Genomic DNA, 22,978 nt, shown 5'->3' on the forward strand with positions numbered 1-22,978 from the left:
AACACTCCAAATTCATCCCGAACTCTTACAATTAGTCAAATCCATTGGAATGTCACACATTCTGACCCTAGAAACAGTAACAACGCTGTTTACTGCATAGAATCAACGTTTTCTCGGTTTTAGCCTGTTTCGGGACAAAATGGGTAAAAGTGGTGGCTAAACACTCCAAATTCAACGCGAACTCTTGTAATTAGTCAAATGCATTGGATTGTTGCATATTTTACCCAAGAAATAGTAAAATAGCTGTTTACTTCTTCGAGTCAATGTTTTCTCTCGGTTTTAGCATGTTTTCTCGGTTTAAGCCTGTTTTGGGATAAAACGGGTTCAATTGTTGTCTAAACACTCCAAATTCATCCCGAACTCTTACAATTAGTCAAATCCATTGGAATGTCACACATTCTGACCCTAGAAACAGTAACAACGCTGTTTAATGCTTAGAATCAATGTTTTTTCGGTTTAGCCTCTTTCGGGACAAAATGGGTATATGTGGTGGCTAAACACTCCAAATTCAACGCGAACTCTTGTAGTTAGTCAAATGCATTGGATTGTTGCATATTTGACCATAGAAAGAGTAACATAGCTGTTTACTGCTTTGAATCAATGTTGTCTCTCGGTTTTAGCATGTTTTCTCGGTTTAAGCCTGTTTTGGGATAAAACGGGTTCAATTGTTGTCTAAACACTCCAAATTCATCCCGAACTCTTACAATTAGTCAAATCCATTGGAATGTCACACATTCTGACCCTAGAAACAGTAACAACGCTGTTTACTGCTTAAAATCAACGTTTTCTCGGTTTTAGCCTGTTTCGGGACAAAATGGGTATAAGTGGTGGCTAAACACTCCAAATTCAACGCGAACTCTTGTAATTAGTCAAATGCATTGGATTGTTGCATATTTTACCCAAGAAATAGTAAAATAGCTGTTTACTTCTTCGAGTCAATGTTTTCTCTCGGTTTTAGCATGTTTTCTCGGTGTAAGCCTCTTTTGGGATAAAACGGGTTCAATTGTTGTCTAAACACTCCAAATTCATCCCGAACTCTTACAATTAGTCAAATCCATTGGAATGTCACACATTCTGACCCTAGAAACAGTAACAACGCTGTTTAATGCTTAGAATCAATGTTTTTTCGGTTTTAGCCTCTTTCGGGACAAAATGGGTATATGTGGTGGCTAAACACTCCAAATTCAACGCGAACTCTTGTAATTAGTCAAATGCATTGGATTGTTGCATATTTGACCATAGAAAGAGTAACATAGCTGTTTGCTGCTTTGAATCAATGTTGTCTCTCGGTTTTAGCATGTTTTCTCGGTTTAAGCCTGTTTTGGGATAAAACGGGTTCAATTGTTGTCTAAACACTCCAAATTCATCCCGAACTCTTACAATTAGTCAAATCCATTGGAATGTCACACATTCTGACCCTAGAAACAGTAACAACGCTGTTTACTGCATAGAATCAACGTTTTCTCGGTTTTAGCCTGTTTCGGGACAAAATGGGTAAAAGTGGTGGCTAAACACTCCAAATTCAACGCGAACTCTTGTAATTAGTCAAATGCATTGGATTGTTGCATATTTTACCCAAGAAATAGTAAAATAGCTGTTTACTTCTTCGAGTCAATGTTTTCTCTCGGTTTTAGCATGTTTTCTCGGTTTAAGCCTGTTTTGGGATAAAACGGGTTCAATTGTTGTCTAAACACTCCAAATTCATCCCGAACTCTTACAATTAGTCAAATCCATTGGAATGTCACACATTCTGACCCTAGAAACAGTAACAACGCTGTTTAATGCTTAGAATCAATGTTTTTTCGGTTTAGCCTCTTTCGGGACAAAATGGGTATATGTGGTGGCTAAACACTCCAAATTCAACGCGAACTCTTGTAGTTAGTCAAATGCATTGGATTGTTGCATATTTGACCATAGAAAGAGTAACATAGCTGTTTACTGCTTTGAATCAATGTTGTCTCTCGGTTTTAGCATGTTTTCTCGGTTTAAGCCTGTTTTGGGATAAAACGGGTTCAACTGTTGTCTAAACACTCCAAATTCATCCCGAACTCTTACAATTACTCAAATCCATTTGAATGTCACACATTCTGACCCTAGAAACAGTAACAACGCTGTTTACTGCTTAGAATCAACGTTTTCTCGGTTTTAGCCTGTTTCGGGACAAAATGGGTATAAGTGGTGGCTAAACACTCCAAATTCAACGCGAACTCTTGTAATTAGTCAAATGCATTGGATTGTTGCATATTTTACCCAAGAAATAGTAAAATAGCTGTTTACTTCTTCGAGTCAATGTTTTCTCTCGGTTTTAGCATGTTTTCTCGGTGTAAGCCTCTTTTGGGATAAAACGGGTTCAATTGTTGTCTAAACACTCCAAATTCATCCCGAACTCTTACAATTAGTCAAATCCATTGGAATGTCACACATTCTGACCCTAGAAACAGTAACAACGCTGTTTAATGCTTAGAATCAATGTTTTTTCGGTTTTAGCCTCTTTCGGGACAAAATGGGTATATGTGGTGGCTAAACACTCCAAATTCAACGCGAACTCTTGTAATTAGTCAAATGCATTGGATTGTTGCATATTTGACCATAGAAAGAGTAACATAGCTGTTTACTGCTTTGAATCAATGTTGTCTCTCGGTTTTAGCATGTTTTCTCGGTTTAAGCCTGTTTTGGGATAAAACGGGTTCAATTGTTGTCTAAACACTCCAAATTCATCCCGAACTCTTACAATTAGTCAAATCCATTGGAATGTCACACATTCTGACCCTAGAAACAGTAACAACGCTGTTTACTGTTTAAAATCAACGTTTTCTCGGTTTTAGCCTGTTTCGGGACAAAATGGGTATAAGTGGTGGCTAAACACTCCAAATTCAACGCGAACTCTTGTAATTAGTCAAATGCATTGGATTGTTGCATATTTTACCCAAGAAATAGTAAAGTAGCTGTTTACTTCTTCGAGTCAATGTTTTCTCTCGGTTTTAGCATGTTTTCTCGGTTTAAGCCTGTTTTGGGATAAAACGGGTTCAATTGTTGTCTAAACACTCCAAATTCATCCCGAACTCTTACAATTAGTCAAATCAATTGGAATGTCACACATTCTGACCCTAGAAACAGTAACAACGCTGTTTAATGCTTAGAATCAATGTTTTTTCGGTTTTAGCCTCTTTCGGGACAAAATGGGTATATGTGGTGGCTAAACACTCCAAATTCAACGCGAACTCTTGTAGTTAGTCAAATGCATTGGATTGTTGCATATTTGACTATAGAAAGAGTAACATAGCTGTTTACTGCTTTGAATCAATGTTGTCTCTCGGTTTTAGCATGTTTTCTCGGTTTAAGCCTGTTTTGGGATAAAACGGGTTCAACTGTTGTCTAAACACTCCAAATTCATCCCGAACTCTTACAATTAGTCAAATCCATTGGAATGTCACACATTCTGACCCTAGAAACAGTAACAACGCTGTTTAATGCTTAGAATCAATGTTTTTTTGGTTTTAGCCTCTTTCGGGACAAAATGGGTATATGTGGTGGCTAAACACTCCAAATTCAACGCGAACTCTTGTAGTTAGTCAAACGCATTGGATTGTTGCATATTTGACCATAGAAAGAGTAACATAGCTGTTTACTGCTTTGAATCAATGTTGTCTCTCGGTTTTAGCATGTTTTCTCGGTTTAAGCCTGTTTTGGGATAAAACGGGTTCAACTGTTGTCTAAACACTCCAAATTCATCCCGAACTCTTACAATTTGTCAAATTCATTGGAATGTCACACATTCCGACCCTAGAAAGTGTAACAATGGTGTTTACTGCTTAGAATCAATGTTTTCTCGGTTTTAGCCTGTTTCGGGACAAAATGGGTATAAGTGGTGGCTAAACACTCCAAATTATACGCGAACTCTTGTAATTAGTCAAATGCATTGGATTGTTGCATATTTTATCCAAGAAAGAGTAAAATAGCTGTTTACTTCTTCCAATCAATGTTTTCTCTCGGTTTTAGCATGTTTACTCGGTTTAAGCCTGTTTTGGGATAAAACGGGTTCAACTGTTGTCTAAACACTCCCAATTCATCCTGAACTGTTACAATTAGTAAAATGCATTGGAATGTCACATATTTTGACCCTAGAAACAGTAACAACGCTGTTTAATGCTTAGAATCAACGTTTTCTCGGTTTTAGTCTGTTTCGGGACAAAGTGGGTATAACTGGTGGCTAAACACTCCAAATTAAACGCGAACTCTTGTAATTAGTCAGATGCATTGGATTTTTGCATATTTTACCCTAGAAAGAGTAACATATCTGTTTACTTCTTCGAATCAATGTTTTCTCTCGGTTTTAGCATATTTTCTCGGTTTAAGCCTGTTTTGGGATAAAACGGGTTCAACTGTTGTCTAAACACTCCAAATTATCCCGAACTCTTACAATTACTAAAATCCATTTGAATGTCACACATTCTGACCCTAGAAACAGTAACAACACTGTTTAATGCTTAGAATCAATGTTTTCTCGGATTTAGCCTGTTTCGGGACAAAATGGGTATATGTGGTGGCTAAACACTCCAAATTCAACGCGAACTCTTGTAATTAGTCAAATGCATTGGATTGTTGCATATTTGACCATAGAAAGAGTAACATAGCTGTTTACTGCTTTGAATCAATGTTGTCTCTCGGTTTTAGCATGTTTTCTCGGTTTAAGCCTGTTTTGGGATAAAATGGGTTCAATTGTTGTCTAAACACTCCACATTCATCCCGAACTCTTACAATTAGTCAAATCCATTGGAATGTCACACATTCTGACCCTAGAAACAGTAACAACGCTGTTTACTGCTTAGAATCAATGTTTTCTCGGTTTTAGCCTGTTTCGGGACAAAATGGGTATAAGTGGTGGCTAAACACTCCAAATTCAACGCGAACTCTTGTAATTAGTCAAATGCATTGGATTGTTGCATATTTTACCCAAGAAATAGTAAAATAGCTGTTTACTTCTTCGAGTCAATGTTTTCTCTCGGTTTTAGCATGTTTTCTCGGTTTAAGCCAATTTTGGGATAAAACGGGTTCAATTGTTGTCTAAACACTCCAAATTCATCCCGAACTCTTACAATTAGTCAAATCCATTGGAATGTCACACATTCTGACCCTAGAAACAGTAACAACGCTGTTTAATGCTTAGAATCAATGTTTTATCGGTTTTAGCCTCTTTGGGGACAAAATGGGTATATGTGGTGGCTAAACACTCCAAATTCAACGCGAACTCTTGTAGTTAGTCAAATGCATTGGATTGTTGCATATTTGACCATAGAAAGAGTAACATTGCTGTTTACTGCTTTGAATCAATGTTGTCTCTCGGTTTTAGCTTGTTTTCTCGGTTTAAGCCTGTTTTGGGATAAAACGGGTTCAACTGTTGTCTAAACACTCCAAATTCATCCCGAACTCTTACAATTACTCAAATCCATTTGAATGTCACACATTCTGACCCTAGAAACAGTAACAACACTGTTTAATGCTTAGAATCAATGTTTTCTCGGATTTAGCCTGTTTCGGGACAAAATGGGTATAAGTGGTGGCTAAACACTCCAAATTCAACGCGAACTCTTGTAATTAGTCAAATGCATTGGATTGTTGCATATTTGACCCTAGAAAGAGTAAAATAGCTGTTTACTTCTTCGAATCAATGTTTTCTCTCGGTTTTAGCATGTTTTCTCGGTGTAAGCCTCTTTTGGGATAAAACGGGTTCAACTGTTGTCTAAACACTCCAAATTCATCCCGAACTCTTACAATTTGTCAAATTCATTGGAATGTCACACATTCCGACCCTAGAAAGTGTAACAACGCTGTTTACTGCTTAGAATCAATGTTTTCTCGGTTTTAGCCTGTTTCGGGACAAAATGGGTATAAGTGGTGGCTAAACACTCCAAATTATACGCGAACTCTTGTAATTAGTCAAATGCATTGGATTGTTGCATATTTTACCCAAGAAAGAGTAAAATAGCTGTTTACTTCTTCGAATCAATGTTTTCTCTCGGTTTTAGCATGTTTACTCGGTTTAAGCCTGTTTTGGGATAAAACGGGTTCAACTGTTGTCTAAACACTCCAAATTCATCCCGAACTCTTACAATTAGTCAAATCCATTGGAATGTCACACATTCTGACCCTAGAAACAGTAACAACGCTGTTTAATGCTTAGAATCAATGTTTTTTCGGTTTTAGCCTCTTTCGGGACAAAATGGGTATATGTGGTGGCTAAACACTCCAAATTCAACGCGAACTCTTGTAATTAGTCAAATGCATTGGATTGTTGCATATTTGACCATAGAAAGAGTAACATAGCTGTTTACTGCTTTGAATCAATGTTGTCTCTCGGTTTTAGCATGTTTTCTCGGTTTAAGCCTGTTTTGGGATAAAACGGGTTCAATTGTTGTCTAAACACTCCAAATTCATCCCGAACTCTTACAATTAGTCAAATCCATTGGAATGTCACACATTCTGACCCTAGAAACAGTAACAACGCTGTTTACTGCTTAAAATCAACGTTTTCTCGGTTTTAGCCTGTTTCGGGACAAAATGGGTATAAGTGGTGGCTAAACACTCCAAATTCAACGCGAACTCTTGTAATTAGTCAAATGCATTGGATTGTTGCATATTTTACCCAAGAAATAGTAAAATAGCTGTTTACTTCTTCGAGTCAATGTTTTCTCTCGGTTTTAGCATGTTTTCTCGGTGTAAGCCTCTTTTGGGATAAAACGGGTTCAATTGTTGTCTAAACACTCCAAATTCATCCCGAACTCTTACAATTAGTCAAATCCATTGGAATGTCACACATTCTGACCCTAGAAACAGTAACAACGCTGTTTAATGCTTAGAATCAATGTTTTTTCGGTTTTAGCCTCTTTCGGGACAAAATGGGTATATGTGGTGGCTAAACACTCCAAATTCAACGCGAACTCTTGTAATTAGTCAAATGCATTGGATTGTTGCATATTTGACCATAGAAAGAGTAACATAGCTGTTTACTGCTTTGAATCAATGTTGTCTCTCGGTTTTAGCATGTTTTCTCGGTTTAAGCCAGTTTTGGGATAAAACGGGTACAACTGTTGTCTAAACACTCCAAATTCATCCCGAACTCTTACAATTACTCAAATCCATTTGAATGTCACACATTCTGACCCTAGAAACAGTAACAACACTCTTTAATGCTTAGAATCAATGTTTTCTCGGATTTAGCCTGTTTCGGGACAAAATGGGTATAAGTGGTGGCTAAACACTCCAAATTCAACGCGAACTCTTGTAATTAGTCAAATGCATTGGATTGTTGCATATTTGACCCTAGAAAGAGTAAAATAGCTGTTTACTTCTTCGAATCAATGTTTTCTCTCGGTTTTAGCATGTTTTCTCGGTATAAGCCTCTTTTGGGATAAAACGGGTTCAACTGTTGTCTAAACACTCCAAATTCATCCCGAACTCTTACAATTGTTCAAATTCATTGGAATGTCACACATTCCGACCCTAGAAAGTGTAACAACGCTGTTTACTGCTTAGAATCAATGTTTTCTCGGTTTTAGCCTGTTTCGGGACAAAATGGGTATAAGTGGTGGCTAAACACTCCAAATTCAACGCGAACTCTTGTAATTAGTCAAATGCATTGGATTGTTGCATATTTGACCATAGAAAGAGTAACATAGCTGTTTACTGCTTTGAATCAATGTTGTCTCTCGGTTTTAGCATGTTTTCTCGGTTTAAGCCTGTTTTGGGATAAAACGGGTTCAACTGTTGTCTAAACACTCCAAATTCATCCCGAACTCTTACAATTACTCAAATCCATTTGAATGTCACACATTCTGACCCTAGAAACAGTAACAACACTGTTTAATGCTTAGAATCAATGTTTTCTCGGATTTAGCCTGTTTCGGGACAAAATGGGTATAAGTGGTGGCTAAACACTCCAAATTCAACGCGAACTCTTGTAATTAGTCAAATGCATTGGATTGTTGCATATTTTACCCAAGAAATAGTAAAATAGCTGTTTACTTCTTCGAGTCAATGTTTTCTCTCGGTTTTAGCATGTTTTCTCGGTTTAAGCCAATTTTGGGATAAAACGGGTTCAATTGTTGTCTAAACACTCCAAATTCATCCCGAACTCTTACAATTAGTCAAATCCATTGGAATGTCTCACATTCTGACCCTAGAAACAGTAACAATGCTGTTTAATGCTTAGAATCAATTTTTTTTTCGGTTTTAGCCTCTTTCGGGACAAAATGGGTATATGTGGTGGCTAAACACTCCAAATTCAACCCGAACTCTTGTAATTAGTCAAATGCATTGGATTGTTGCATATTTGACCATAGAAAGAGTAACATAGCTGTTTACTGCTTTGAATCAATGTTGTCTCTCGGTTTTAGCTTGTTTTCTCGGTTTAAGCCTGTTTTGGGATAAAACGGGTTCAATTGTTGTCTAAACACTCCAAATTCATCCCGAACTCTTACAATTAGTCAAATCCATTGGAATGTCACACATTCTGACCCTAGAAACAGTAACAATGCTGTTTACTGCTTAGAATCAACGTTTTCTCGGTTTTAGCCTGTTTCGGGACAAAATGGGTATAAGTGGTGGCTAAACACTCCAAATTCAACGCGAACTCTTGTAATTAGTCAAATGCATTGGATTGTTGCATATTTTACCCAAAAAATGGTAAAATAGCTGTTTACTTCTTCGAGTCAATGTTTTCTCTCGGTTTTAGCATGTTTTCTCGGTTTAAGCCTGTTTTGGGATAAAACGGTTTCAATTGTTGTCTAACACTCCAAATTCATCCAGAACTCTTACAATTAGTCAAATCCATTGGAATGTCACACATTTTGACCCTAGAAACAGTAACAACGCTGTTTAATGCTTAGAATCAATGTTTTTTCGGTTTTAGCCTCTTTCGGGACAAAATGGGTATATGTGGTGGCTAAACACTCCAAATTCAACGCGAACTCTTGTAATTAGTCAAATGCATTGGATTGTTGCATATTTGACCATAGAAAGAGTAACATAGCTGTTTACTGCTTTGAATCAATGTTGTCTCTCGGTTTTAGCATGTTTTCTCGGTTTAAGCCTGTTTTGGGATAAAACGGGTTCAACTGTTGTCTAAACACTCCAAATTCATCCCGAACTCTTACAATTACTCAAATCTATTTGAATGTCACACATTCTGACCCTAGAAACAGTAACAACACTGTTTAATGCTTAGAATCAATGTTTTCTCGGATTTAGCCTGTTTCGGGACAAAATGGGTATAAGTGGTGGCTAAACACTCCAAATTCAACGCGAACTCTTGTAATTAGTCAAATGCATTGGATTGTTGCATATTTGACCCTAGAAAGAGTAAAATAGCTGTTTACTTCTTCGAATCAATGTTTTCTCTCGGTTTTAGCATGTTTTCTCGGTGTAAGCCTCTTTTGGGATAAAACGGGTTCAACTGTTGTCTAACACTCCAAATTCATCCCGAACTCTTACAATTTGTCAAATTCATTGGAATGTCACACATTCCGACCCTAGAAAGTGTAACAACGCTGTTTACTGCTTAGAATCAATGTTTTCTCGGTTTTAGCCTGTTTCGGGACAAAATGGGTATAAGTGGTGGCTAAACACTCCAAATTATACGCGAACTCTTGTAATTAGTCAAATGCATTGGATTGTTGCATATTTTACCCAAGAAAGAGTAAAATAGCTGTTTACTTCTTCGAATCAATGTTTTCTCTCGGTTTTAGCATGTTTACTCGGTTTAAGCCTGTTTTGGGATAAAACGGGTTCAACTGTTGTCTAAACACTCCCAATTCATCCTGAACTGTTACAATTAGTAAAATGCATTGGAATGTCACATATTTTGACCCTAGAAACAGTAACAACGCTCTTTAATGCTTAGAATCAACGTTTTCTCGGTTTTAGTCTGTTTCGGGACAAAGTGGGTATAACTCGTGGCTAAACACTCCAAATTCAACGCGAACTCTTGTAATTAGTCAAATGCATTGGATTTTTGCATATTTTACCCTAGAAAGAGTAACATATCTGTTTACTTCTTCGAATCAATGTTTTCTCTCGGTTTTAGCATATTTTCTCGGTTTAAGCCTGTTTTGGGATAAAACGGGTTCAACTGTTGTCTAAACACTCCAAATTCATCCCGAACTCTTACAATTACTCAAATCCATTTGAATGTCACACATTCTGACCCTAGAAACAGTAACAACACTGTTTAATGCTTAGAATCAATGTTTTCTCGGATTTAGCCTGTTTCGGGACAAAATGGGTATATGTGGTGGCTAAACACTCCAAATTCAACGCGAACTCTTGTAATTAGTCAAATGCATTGGATTGTTGCATATTTGACCATAGAAAGAGTAACATAGCTGTTTACTGCTTTGAATCAATGTTGTGTCTCGGTTTTAGCATGTTTTCTCGGTTTAAGCCTGTTTTGGGATAAAACGGGTTCAATTGTTGTCTAAACACTCCAAATTCATCCCGAACTCTTACAATTAGTCAAATCCATTGGAATGTCACACATTCTGACCCTAGAAACAGTAACAACGCTGTTTACTGCTTAGAATCAACGTTTTCTCGGTTTTAGCCTGTTTCGGGACAAAATGGGTATAAGTGGTGGCTAAACACTCCAAATTCAACGCGAACTCTTGTAATTAGTCAAATGCATTGGATTGTTGCATATTTTACCCAAGAAATAGTAAAATAGCTGTTTACTTCTTCGAGTCAATGTTTTCTCTCGGTTTTAGCATGTTTTCTCGGTTTAAGCCAATTTTGGGATAAAACGGGTTCAATTGTTGTCTAAACACTCCAAATTCATCCCGAACTCTTACAATTAGTCAAATCCATTGGAATGTCTCACATTCTGACCCTAGAAACAGTAACAACGCTGTTTAATGCTTAGAATCAATGTTTTTTCGGTTTTAGCTTCTTTCGGGACAAAATGGGTATATGTGGTGGCTAAACACTCCAAATTCAACGCGAACTCTTGTAATTAGTCAAATGCATTGGATTGTTGCATATTTGACCATAGAAAGAGTAACATAGCTGTTTACTGCTTTGAATCAATGTTGTCTCTCGGTTTTAGCATGTTTTCTCGGTTTAAGCCTGTTTTGGGATAAAACGGGTTCAATTGTTGTCTAAACACTCCAAATTCATCCCGAACTCTTACAATTAGTCAAATCCATTGGAATGACACACATTCTGACCCTAGAAACAGTAACAATGCTGTTTACTGCTTAGAATCAACGTTTTCTCGGTTTTAGCCTGTTTCGGGACAAAATGGGTATAAGTGGTGGCTAAACACTCCAAATTCAACGCGAACTCTTGTAATTAGTCAAATGCATTGGATTGTTGCATATTTTACCCAAAAAATAGTAAAATAGCTGTTTACTTCTTCGAGTCAATGTTTTCTCTCCGTTTTAGCATGTTTTCTCGGTTTAAGCCTGTTTTGGGATAAAACGGGTTCAATTGTTGTCTAACACTCCAAATTCATCCCGAACTCTTACAATTAGTCAAATCCATTGGAATGTCACACATTTTGACCCTAGAAACAGTAACAACGCTGTTTAATGCTTAGAATCAATGTTTTTTCGGTTTTAGCCTCTTTCGGGACAAAATGGGTATGTGTGGTGGCTAAACACTCCAAATTCAACGCGAACTCTTGTAATTAGTCAAATGCATTGGATTGTTGCATATTTGACCATAGAAAGAGTAACATAGCTGTTTACTGCTTCGAGTCAATGTTTTCTCTCGGTTTTAGCATGTTTTCTCGGTTTAAGCCTGTTTTGGGATAAAATGGGTTCAACTGTTGTCTAAACACTCCCAATTCATCCTGAACTCTTACAATTAGTCAAATCCATAGGAATGTTACACATTCTGACCCTAGAAACAGTAACAAAGCTGTTTAATGCTTAGAATCAATGTTTTTTCGGTTTTAGCCTCTTTCGGGACAAAATGGGTATAAGTGGTGGCTAAACACTCCAAATTCAACGAGAAATATTGTAATTAGTCAAATGCATTGGATTGTTACATATTTTACCCTAGAAAGAGTAACATCGCTGTTTACTACTTCGAACCAATGTTTTCTCTCGGTTTTAGCATGTTTTCTCGGTTTAAGCCTGTTTTGGGATAAAACGGGTTCAACTATTGTCTAAACACTCCAAATTCATCCCGAACTCTTACAATTACTCAAATCCATTTGAATGTCACACATTCTAACCCTAGAAACAGTAACAACACTGTTTAATGCTTAGAATCAATGTTTTCTCGGATTTAGCCTGTTTCGGGACAAAATGGGTATAAGTGGTGGCTAAACACTCCAAATTCAACGCGAACTCTTGTAATTAGTCAAATGCATTGGATTGTTGCATATTTTACCCAAAAAATAGTAAGATAGCTGTTTACTTCTTCGAGTTAATGTTTTCTCTCGGTTTTAGCATGTTTTCTCGGTTTAAGCCTGTTTTGGGATAAAACGGGTTCAATTGTTGTCTAAACACTCCCAATTCATCCCGAACTCTTACAATTAGTCAAATCCATTGGAATGTCACACATTCTGACCCTAGGAACAGTAATAATGCTGTTTACTGCTTAGAATCAACGTTTTCTCGGTTTTAGCCTATTTCGGGACAAAATGGGTATAAGTGGTGGCTAAACACTCCAAATTCAACGCGAACTCTTGTAATTAGTCAAATGCATTTTATTGTTGCATATTTTACCCAAGAAATAGTAAAATAGCTGTTTACTTCTTCGAGTCAATGTTTTCTCTCGGTTTTAGCATGTTTTCTCGGTTTAAGCCTGTTTTGGGATAAAACGGGTTCAATTGTTGTCTAAACACTCCCAATTCATCCCGAACTCTTACAATTAGTCAAATCCATTGGAATGTCACACATTCTGACCCTAGAAACAGTAACAACGCTGTTTACTGCTTAGAATCAACGTTTTCTCGGTTTTAGCCTATTTCGGGACAAAATGGGTATATGTGGTGGCTAAACACTCCAAATTCAACGCGAACTCTTGTAATTAGTCAAATGCATTGGATTGTTGCATATTTGACCATAGAAAGAGTAACATAGCTGTTTACTTCTTCGAGTCAATGTTTTCTCTCGGTTTTAGCATGTTTTCTCGGTTTAAGCCTCTTTTGGGATAAAACGGGTTCAATTGTTGTCTAAACACTCCCAATTCATCCTGAACTCTTACAATTAGTCAAATCCATTGGAATGTCACACATTCTGACCCTAGAAACAGTAACAACGCTGTTTAATGCTTAGAATCAATGTTTTTTCGGTTTTAGCCTCTTTCGGGACAAAATGGGTATATGTGGTGGCTAAACACTCCAAATTCAACGTGAACTCTTGTAATTAGTTAAATGCATTGGATTGTTGCATATTTTACCCAAAAAATAGTAAAATAGCTGTTTACTTCTTCGAGTCAATGTTTTCTCTCGGTTTTAGCATGTTTTCTCGGTTTAAGCCTGTTTTGGGATAAAACGGGTTCAATTGTTGTCTAAACACTCCAAATTCATCCCAAACTCTTACAATTAGTCAAATCCATTGGAATGTCACACATTTTGACCCTAGAAACAGTAACAACGCTGTTTAATGCTTAGAATCAATGTTTTTTCGGTTTTAGCCTCTTTCGGGACAAAATGGGTATATGTGGTGGCTAAACACTCCAAATTCAACGCGAACTCTTGTAATTAGTCAAATGCATTGGATTGTTGCATATTTGACCATAGAAAGAGTAACATAGCTGTTTACTGCTTTGAATCAATGTTGTCTCTCGGTTTTAGCATGTTTTCTCGGTTTAAGCCTGTTTTGGGATAAAACGGGTTCAATTGTTGTCTAAACACTCCAAATTCATCCCGAACTCTTACAATTTGTCAAATGCATTGGAATGTCACACATTCCGACCCTAGAAAGTGTAACAACGTTGTTTACTGCTTAGAATCAATGTTTTCTCGGTTTTCGCCTGTTTCGGGACAAAATGGGTATAAGTGGTGGCTAAACACTCCAAATTATACGCGAACTCTTGTAATTAGTCAAATGCATTGGATTGTTGCATATTTTACCCAAGAAATAGTAAAATAGCTGTTTATTTCTTCGAGTCAATGTTTTCTCTCGGTTTTAGCATGTTTTCTCGGTTTAAGTCTGTTTTGGGATAAAACGGGTTCAATTGTTGTCTAAACACTCCATATTCATCTCGAACTCTTACAATTAGTCAAATCCATTGGAATGTCACACATTCTGACCCTAGAAACAGTAACAACGCTGTTTAATGCTTAGAATCAATGTTTTTTCGGTTTTAGCCTCTTTCGGGACAAAATGGGTATATGTGGTGGCTAAACACTCCAAATTCAACGTGAACTCTTGTAATTAGTCAAATGCATTGGATTTTTGCATATTTGACCATAGAAAGAGTAACATAGCTGTTTACTGCTTTGAATCAATGTTGTCTCTCGGTTTTAGCATGTTTTCTCGGTTTAAGCCTGTTTGGGGATAAAACGGGTTCAATTGTTGTCTAAACGCTCCAAATTCATCCCGAACTCTTACAATTTGTCAAATGCATTGGAATGTCACACATTCCGACCCTAGAAAGTGTAACAACATTGTTTACTGCTTAGAATCAATGTTTTCTCGGTTTTCGCCTGTTTCGGGACAAAATGGGTATAAGTGGTGGCTAAACACTCCAAATTATACGCGAACTCTTGTAATTAGTCAAATGCATTGGATTGTTGCATATTTTACCCAAGAAATAGTAAAATAGCTGTATACTTCTTCGAAGCAATGTTTTCTCTCGGTTTTAGCATGTTTTCTCGGTTTAAGCCTGTTTTGGGATAAAACGGGTTCAATTGTTGTCTAAACACTCCTAATTCATCCCGAACTCTTACAATTAGTCAAATCCATTGGAATGTCACACATTCTGACCCTAGAAACAGTAACAACGCTGTTTACTGCTTAGAATCAATGTTCTCTCGGTTTTCGCCTGTTTCGGGACAAAATGGGTATAAGTGGTGGCTAAACACTCCGAATTAAACGCGAACTCTTGTAATTAGTTAAATGCATTGGATTGTTGCATATTTTACCCAAGAAAGACTAACATAGCTGTTTACTTCTTCGAATCAATGTTTTCTCTCGGTTTTAGCATGTTTACTCGGTTTAAGCCTGTTTTGGGATAAAACGGGTTCAACTGTTGTCTAAACACTCCCAATTCATCCTGAACTCTTACAATTAGTCAAATCCATTGGAATGTCACACATTCTGACCCTAGGAACAGTAATAATGCTGTTTACTGCTTAGAATCAACGTTTTCTCGGTTTTAGCCTATTTCGGGACAAAATGGGTATAAGTGGTGGCTAAACACTCCAAATTCAACGCGAACTCTTGTAATTAGTCAAATGCATTGGATTGTTGCATATTTTACCCAAGAAATAGTAAAATAGCTGTTTACTTCTTCGAGTCAATGTTTTCTCTCGGTTTTAGCATGTTTTCTCGGTTTAAGCCTGTTTTGGGATAAAACGGGTTCAATTGTTGTCTAAACACTCCCAATTCATCCCGAACTCTTACAATTAGTCAAATCCATTGGAATGTCACACATTCTGACCCTAGAAACAGTAACAACGCTGTTTACTGCTTAGAATCAACGTTTTCTCGGTTTTAGCCTATTTCGGGACAAAATGGGTATATGTGGTGGCTAAACACTCCAAATTCAACGCGAACTCTTGTAATTAGTCAAATGCATTGGATTGTTGCATATTTGACCATAGAAAGAGTAACATAGCTGTTTACTTCTTCGAGTCAATGTTTTCTCTCGGTTTTAGCATGTTTTCTCGGTTTAAGCCTGTTTTGGGATAAAACGGGTTCAATTGTTGTCTAAACACTCCAAATTCATCCCGAACTCTTACAATTAGTCAAATCCATTGGAATGACACACATTCTGACCCTAGAAACAGTAACAATGCTGTTTACTGCTTAGAATCAACGTTTTCTCGGTTTTAGCCTGTTTCGGGACAAAATGGGTATAAGTGGTGGCTAAACACTCCAAATTCAACGCGAACTCTTGTAATTAGTCAAATGCATTGGATTGTTGCATATTTTACCCAAAAAATAGTAAAATAGCTGTTTACTTCTTCGAGTCAATGTTTTCTCTCCGTTTTAGCATGTTTTCTCGGTTTAAGCCTGTTTTGGGATAAAACGGGTTCAATTGTTGTCTAACACTCCAAATTCATCCCGAACTCTTACAATTAGTCAAATCCATTGGAATGTCACACATTTTGACCCTAGAAACAGTAACAACGCTGTTTAATGCTTAGAATCAATGTTTTTTCGGTTTTAGCCTCTTTCGGGACAAAATGGGTATGTGTGGTGGCTAAACACTCCAAATTCAACGCGAACTCTTGTAATTAGTCAAATGCATTGGATTGTTGCATATTTGACCATAGAAAGAGTAACATAGCTGTTTACTGCTTCGAGTCAATGTTTTCTCTCGGTTTTAGCATGTTTTCTCGGTTTAAGCCTGTTTTGGGATAAAATGGGTTCAACTGTTGTCTAAACACTCCCAATTCATCCTGAACTCTTACAATTAGTCAAATCCATAGGAATGTTACACATTCTGACCCTAGAAACAGTAACAAAGCTGTTTAATGCTTAGAATCAATGTTTTTTCGGTTTTAGCCTCTTTCGGGACAAAATGGGTATAAGTGGTGGCTAAACACTCCAAATTCAACGAGAAATATTGTAATTAGTCAAATGCATTGGATTGTTACATATTTTACCCTAGAAAGAGTAACATCGCTGTTTACTACTTCGAACCAATGTTTTCTCTCGGTTTTAGCATGTTTTCTCGGTTTAAGCCTGTTTTGGGATAAAACGGGTTCAACTATTGTCTAAACACTCCAAATTCATCCCGAACTCTTACAATTACTCAAATCCATTTGAATGTCACACATTCTAACCCTAGAAACAGTAACAACACTGTTTAATGCTTAGAATCAATGTTTTCTCGGATTTAGCCTGTTTCGGGACAAAATGGGTATAAGTGGTGGCTAAACACTCCAAATTCAACGCGAACTCTTGTAATTAGTCAAATGCATTGGATTGTTGCATATTTTACCCAAAAAATAGTAAGATAGCTGTTTACTTCTTCGAGTTAATGTTTTCTCTCGGTTTTAGCATGTTTTCTCGGTTTAAGCCTGTTTTGGGATAAAACGGGTTCAATTGTTGTCTAAACACTCCCAATTCATCCCGAACTCTTACAATTAGTCAAATCCATTGGAATGTCACACATTCTGACCCTAGGAACAGTAATAATGCTGTTTACTGCTTAGAATCAACGTTTTCTCGGTTTTAGCCTATTTCGGGACAAAATGGGTATAAGTGGTGGCTAAACACTCCAAATTCAACGCGAACTCTTGTAATTAGTCAAATGCATTGGATTGTTGCATATTTTACCCAAGAAATAGTAAAATAGCTGTTTACTTCTTCGAGTCAATGTTTTCTCTCGGTTTTAGCATGTTTTCTCGGTTTAAGCCTGTTTTGGGATAAAACGGGTTCAATTGTTGTCTAAACACTCCCAATTCATCCCGAACTCTTACAATTAGTCAAATCCATTGGAATGTCACACATTCTGACCCTAGAAACAGTAACAACGCTGTTTACTGCTTAGAATCAACGTTTTCTCGGTTTTAGCCTATTTCGGGACAAAATGGGTATATGTGGTGGCTAAACACTCCAAATTCAACGCGAACTCTTGTAATTAGTCAAATGCATTGGATTGTTGCATATTTGACCATAGAAAGAGTAACATAGCTGTTTACTTCTTCGAGTCAATGTTTTCTCTCGGTTTTAGCATGTTTTCTCGGTTTAAGCCTCTTTTGGGATAAAACGGGTTCAATTGTTGTCTAAACACTCCCAATTCATCCTGAACTCTTACAATTAGTCAAATCCATTGGAATGTCACACATTCTGACCCTAGAAACAGTAACAACGCTGTTTAATGCTTAGAATCAATGTTTTTTCGGTTTTAGCCTCTTTCGGGACAAAATGGGTATATGTGGTGGCTAAACACTCCAAATTCAACGTGAACTCTTGTAATTAGTCAAATGCATTGGATTGTTGCATATTTTACCCAAAAAATAGTAAAATAGCTGTTTACTTCTTCGAGTCAATGTTTTCTCTCGGTTTTAGCATGTTTTCTCGGTTTAAGCCTGTTTTGGGATAAAACGGGTTCAATTGTTGTCTAAACACTCCAAATTCATCCCAAACTCTTACAATTAGTCAAATCCATTGGAATGTCACACATTTTGACCCTAGAAACAGTAACAACGCTGTTTAATGCTTAGAATCAATGTTTTTTCGGTTTTAGCCTCTTTCGGGACAAAATGGGTATATGTGGTGGCTAAACACTCCAAATTCAACGCGAACTCTTGTAATTAGTCAAATGCATTGGATTGTTGCATATTTGACCATAGAAAGAGTAACATAGCTGTTTACTGCTTTGAATCAATGTTGTCTCTCGGTTTTAGCATGTTTTCTCGGTTTAAGCCTGTTTTGGGATAAAACGGGTTCAATTGTTGTCTAAACACTCCAAATTCATCCCGAACTCTTACAATTTGTCAAATGCATTGGAATGTCACACATTCCGACCCTAGAAAGTGTAACAACGTTGTTTACTGCTTAGAATCAATGTTTTCTCGGTTTTCGCCTGTTTCGGGACAAAATGGGTATAAGTGGTGGCTAAACACTCCAAATTATACGCGAACTCTTGTAATTAGTCAAATGCATTGGATTGTTGCATATTTTACCCAAGAAATAGTAAAATAGCTGTTTATTTCTTCGAGTCAATGTTTTCTCTCGGTTTTAGCATGTTTTCTCGGTTTAAGTCTGTTTTGGGATAAAACGGGTTCAATTGTTGTCTAAACACTCCATATTCATCTCGAACTCTTACAATTAGTCAAATCCATTGGAATGTCACACATTCTGACCCTAGAAACAGTAACAACGCTGTTTAATGCTTAGAATCAATGTTTTTTCGGTTTTAGCCTCTTTCGGGACAAAATGGGTATATGTGGTGGCTAAACACTCCAAATTCAACGTGAACTCTTGTAATTAGTCAAATGCATTGGATTTTTGCATATTTGACCATAGAAAGAGTAACATAGCTGTTTACTGCTTTGAATCAATGTTGTCTCTCGGTTTTAGCATGTTTTCTCGGTTTAAGCCTGTTTGGGGATAAAACGGGTTCAATTGTTGTCTAAACACTCCAAATTCATCCCGAACTCTTACAATTTGTCAAATGCATTGGAATGTCACACATTCCGACCCTAGAAAGTGTAACAACATTGTTTACTGCTTAGAATCAATGTTTTCTCGGTTTTCGCCTGTTTCGGGACAAAATGGGTATAAGTGGTGGCTAAACACTCCAAATTATACGCGAACTCTTGTAATTAGTCAAATGCATTGGATTGTTGCATATTTTACCCAAGAAATAGTAAAATAGCTGTATACTTCTTCGAAGCAATGTTTTCTCTCGGTTTTAGCATGTTTTCTCGGTTTAAGCCTGTTTTGGGATAAAACGGGTTCAATTGTTGTCTAAACACTCCTAATTCATCCCGAACTCTTACAATTAGTCAAATCCATTGGAATGTCACACATTCTGACCCTAGAAACAGTAACAACGCTGTTTACTGCTTAGAATCAATGTTCTCTCGGTTTTCGCCTGTTTCGGGACAAAATGGGTATAAGTGGTGGCTAAACACTCCGAATTAAACGCGAACTCTTGTAATTAGTTAAATGCATTGGATTGTTGCGTATTTTACCCAAGAAAGACTAACATAGCTGTTTACTTCTTCGAATCAATGTTTTCTCTCGGTTTTAGCATGTTTACTCGGTTTAAGCCTGTTTTGGGATAAAACGGGTTCAACTGTTGTCTAAACACTCCCAATTCATCCTGAACTCTTACAATTAGTCAAATCCATTGGAATGTCACACATTCTGACCCTAGGAACAGTAATAATGCTGTTTACTGCTTAGAATCAACGTTTTCTCGGTTTTAGCCTATTTCGGGACAAAATGGGTATAAGTGGTGGCTAAACACTCCAAATTCAACGCGAACTCTTGTAATTAGTCAAATGCATTGGATTGTTGCATATTTTACCCAAGAAATAGTAAAATAGCTGTTTACTTCTTCGAGTCAATGTTTTCTCTCGGTTTTAGCATGTTTTCTCGGTTTAAGCCTGTTTTGGGATAAAACGGGTTCAATTGTTGTCTAAACACTCCCAATTCATCCCGAACTCTTACAATTAGTCAAATCCATTGGAATGTCACACATTCTGACCCTAGAAACAGTAACAACGCTGTTTACTGCTTAGAATCAACGTTTTCTCGGTTTTAGCCTATTTCGGGACAAAATGGGTATATGTGGTGGCTAAACACTCCAAATTCAACGCGAACTCTTGTAATTAGTCAAATGCATTGGATTGTTGCATATTTGACCATAGAAAGAGTAACATAGCTGTTTACTTCTTCGAGTCAATGTTTTCTCTCGGTTTTAGCATGTTTTCTCGGTTTAAGCCTCTTTTGGGATAAAACGGGTTCAATTGTTGTCTAAACACTCCCAATTCATCCTGAACTCTTACAATTAGTCAAATCCATTGGAATGTCACACATTCTGACCCTAGAAACAGTAACAACGCTGTTTAATGCTTAGAATCAATGTTTTTTCGGTTTTAGCCTCTTTCGGGACAAAATGGGTATATGTGGTGGCTAAACACTCCAAATTCAACGTGAACTCTTGTAATTAGTCAAATGCATTGGATTGTTGCATATTTTACCCAAAAAATAGTAAAATAGCTGTTTACTTCTTCGAGTCAATGTTTTCTCTCGGTTTTAGCATGTTTTCTCGGTTTAAGCCTGTTTTGGGATAAAACGGGTTCAATTGTTGTCTAAACACTCCAAATTCATCCCAAACTCTTACAATTAGTCAAATCCATTGGAATGTCACACATTTTGACCCTAGAAACAGTAACAACGCTGTTTAATGCTTAGAATCAATGTTTTTTCGGTTTTAGCCTCTTTCGGGACAAAATGGGTATATGTGGTGGCTAAACACTCCAAATTCTACGCGAACTCTTGTAATTAGTCAAATGCATTGGATTGTTGCATATTTGACCATAGAAAGAGTAACATAGCTGTTTACTGCTTTGAATCAATGTTGTCTCTCGGTTTTAGCATGTTTTCTCGGTTTAAGCCTGTTTTGGGATAAAACGGGTTCAATTGTTGTCTAAACACTCCAAATTCATCCCGAACTCTTACAATTTGTCAAATGCATTGGAATGTCACACATTCCGACCCTAGAAAGTGTAACAACGTTGTTTACTGCTTAGAATCAATGTTTTCTCGGTTTTCGCCTGTTTCGGGACAAAATGGGTATAAGTGGTGGCTAAACACTCCAAATTATACGCGAACTCTTGTAATTAGTCAAATGCATTGGATTGTTGCATATTTTACCCAAGAAATAGTAAAATAGCTGTTTACTTCTTCGAGTCAATGTTTTCTCTCGGTTTTAGCATGTTTTCTCGGTTTAAGTCTGTTTTGGGATAAAACGGGTTCAATTGTTGTCTAAACACTCCATATTCATCTCGAACTCTTACAATTAGTCAAATCCATTGGAATGTCACACATTCTGACCCTAGAAACAGTAACAACGCTGTTTAATGCTTAGAATCAATGTTTTTTCGGTTTTAGCCTCTTTCGGGACAAAATGGGTATATGTGGTGGCTAAACACTCCAAATTCAACGTGAACTCTTGTAATTAGTCAAATGCATTGGATTTTTGCATATTTGACCATAGAAAGAGTAACATAGCTGTTTACTGCTTTGAATCAATGTTGTCTCTCGGTTTTAGCATGTTTTCTCGGTTTAAGCCTGTTTGGGGATAAAACGGGTTCAATTGTTGTCTAAACACTCCAAATTCATCCCGAACTCTTACAATTTGTCAAATGCATTGGAATGTCACACATTCCGACCCTAGAAAGTGTAACAACATTGTTTACTGCTTAGAATCAATGTTTTCTCGGTTTTCGCCTGTTTCGGGACAAAATGGGTATAAGTGGTGGCTAAACACTCCAAATTATACGCGAACTCTTGTAATTAGTCAAATGCATTGGATTGTTGCATATTTTACCCAAGAAATAGTAAAATAGCTGTATACTTCTTCGAAGCAATGTTTTCTCTCGGTTTTAGCATGTTTTCTCGGTTTAAGCCTGTTTTGGGATAAAACGGGTTCAATTGTTGTCTAAACACTCCTAATTCATCCCGAACTCTTACAATTAGTCAAATCCATTGGAATGTCACACATTCTGACCCTAGAAACAGTAACAACGCTGTTTACTGCTTAGAATCAATGTTCTCTCGGTTTTCGCCTGTTTCGGGACAAAATGGGTATAAGTGGTGGCTAAACACTCCGAATTAAACGCGAACTCTTGTAATTAGTTAAATGCATTGGATTGTTGCATATTTTACCCAAGAAAGACTAACATAGCTGTTTACTTCTTCGAATCAATGTTTTCTCTCGGTTTTAGCATGTTTACTCGGTTTAAGCCTCTTTTGGGATAAAACGGGTTCAACTGTTGTCTAAACACTCCCAATTCATCCTGAACTCTTACAATTAGTCAAATCCATTGGAATGTCACACATTCTGACCCTAGAAACAGTAACAACGCTGTTTAATGCTTAGAATCAATGTTTTTTCGGTTTTAGCCTCTTTCAGGACAAAATGGGTATATGTGGTGGCTAAACACTCCAAATTCAACGTGAACTCTTGTAATTAGTCAAATGCATTGGATTGTTGCATATTTTACCCAAAAAATAGTAAAATAGCTGTTTACTTCTTCGAGTCAATGTTTTCTCTCGGTTTTAGCATGTTTTCTCGGTTTAAGCCTGTTTTGGGATAAAACGGGTTCAATTGTTGTCTA

This window comes from Camelina sativa, chromosome 3 (genome assembly GCF_030686135.1).
Source record: "Camelina sativa cultivar CO46 ecotype springtype chromosome 3, ASM3068613v1".
NCBI lineage: Eukaryota > Viridiplantae > Streptophyta > Magnoliopsida > Brassicales > Brassicaceae > Camelina > Camelina sativa.